The sequence below is a fragment of the Palaemon carinicauda genome, chromosome 10 (genome assembly GCF_036898095.1).
Source record: "Palaemon carinicauda isolate YSFRI2023 chromosome 10, ASM3689809v2, whole genome shotgun sequence".
NCBI classification, from domain to species: domain Eukaryota; kingdom Metazoa; phylum Arthropoda; class Malacostraca; order Decapoda; family Palaemonidae; genus Palaemon; species Palaemon carinicauda.
This window is the reverse complement of record NC_090734.1, coordinates 158,220,820-158,222,942: the sequence shown is the minus strand read 5'-3', so window position 1 is coordinate 158,222,942 and position 2,123 is coordinate 158,220,820.

Sequence of the window (2,123 nt, the reverse complement as noted above, 5' to 3'; positions counted from 1 at the left end):
TATAAACTATTAACAACGACAAAAACAGATATGTCATATATAAGCTATTAACAACGTCAAAACTGATATGTCCTATATAAACTATTAGCAACGTCAAAAACAGATATGTCATATATAAACAATAAAAAGACTCATGTCAGCCTGGTCAACATAAAAACATCTGCTCCAACTTTGAACTTTTGAAGTTCTACTAATTCAACTACCCGATTAGGAAGATCATTCCACAACTTGGTATAGTCTGTGAGGATCTGAAGGAGAAGGTTAATCAGAATGATAGTAATTTTTACAGCAAACAAAAAGCTGATTGGTTGATGCAAGAGATTAATATATACATCAGGAATAAGGAATCTAATTGTCTTCAAGCTGTTATATTTTTCGTACAATATAAAAATAAAGTCAACAGCTGAAGAACACAGAGGAAAACAATATTCAAAATATGGAGGGATAAAAGAATCTATTTTCTTTTATGATCAACACATTTTTCATTCAATTGAAGAAGAAACAGACCAGATATGTTTCACAAAAAAGGAATATGTAAGTAAGAATCTCAAATAGAATGCTGAATGAGCTGTATATTATTATTATTATTAATATTATTTATTATTATTATTTTTATTATTATTATTATTTTTATTATTATTATTATTATTATTATTATTATTATTATTATTATCATTATTATTATCATTATTATTATTTACTTACTAAGCTACAACCCTAGTTGGAAAAGCAGCATGCTATAAGCCCAGGGGCTCCAACAAGAAAAATAGCACACATTGTAGGGGAGAATCAATTTTTAAGACTTACTAACAATAATACATACTTTGCAAGATTTGCACTACGCAATAATTACAGTATGTCAATATCTCTGTAAAGAGATACAGCAAATAAAGGTCTACAACTGGAGAGTAGGATCGATGTAAAGAGAATAGTATCATCTGCATGAGCAACAAAATGAAAGATCAAGAGTCAAAAACACTACCTTGAGGAACACCAGATGTTAGATTCCTATGGTCACTATGGTCCCTATCAACAACTAATCTTTGCAATATATTGCTTATGAATTCAATAATAATACTTAGTGAGGATCCATCAACTATAAATATGATGAACGTAATAAATATTAGCGTTAAAGTTAATATCATCCTTGACTAGAATATAGGGATTTAAGTAAAGTTGTAGGAAGAGTACAGTATCTGTATGTATGTATGTATGTATATATATATAAATATATATATATATATATATATATATATACATATACATATACATATGCATAAATATATGCATATATATATATATATATATATATATATATATATATATTCATATATATGCAGTATATATATGTATACATACATACATATATATATATATATACATATATATATATATATATATATATACATATATATACATATATATATATATATAAATATATATATATACATATATATATATATATATATATATATATATACAGTATATAATATATACATATATATATTTATATATATACAGTATATATATATATATATATATATATATATATATATATATACATATATATATATATATATATGTGTGTGTGTGTGTGTGATCGTATGTAGTGAATGTGAACAAATTCTCAACATGAAAAACACGTTTACACTTACGAACATTTCACGCAACACGTAATATCAACATCCTCTCATTGACATATACAGAACACATTTTATTATCTTACATCCATCTTCAGACCTTTAAACGTTTCACAGAGCAATGACTTTCTATTTACCAAAAAATCGAAGAGAAAGTAGCGATTATTAAAGTCAAGTAAGAAATAGGGCCTACGTTCATTATCTTTTAGAATCAATTACCAATTCTCTTATCAGTTTAATGAGGAAGATTGGCAGAATGTGATTTTCACGTTATCATAATTAGATTTTATTCGTTTGTCTGTTAAATGCAATCAATTCTCTCTCTCTCTCTCTCTCTCTCTCTCTCTCTCTCTCTCTCTCTCTCTCTCTCTCTCTCTCTCTCTCTCTCTATATATATATATATACATATATATAAATATATATAAATATAAATACATATATAAATACACATAAATATATATATATATATATATATATATATAT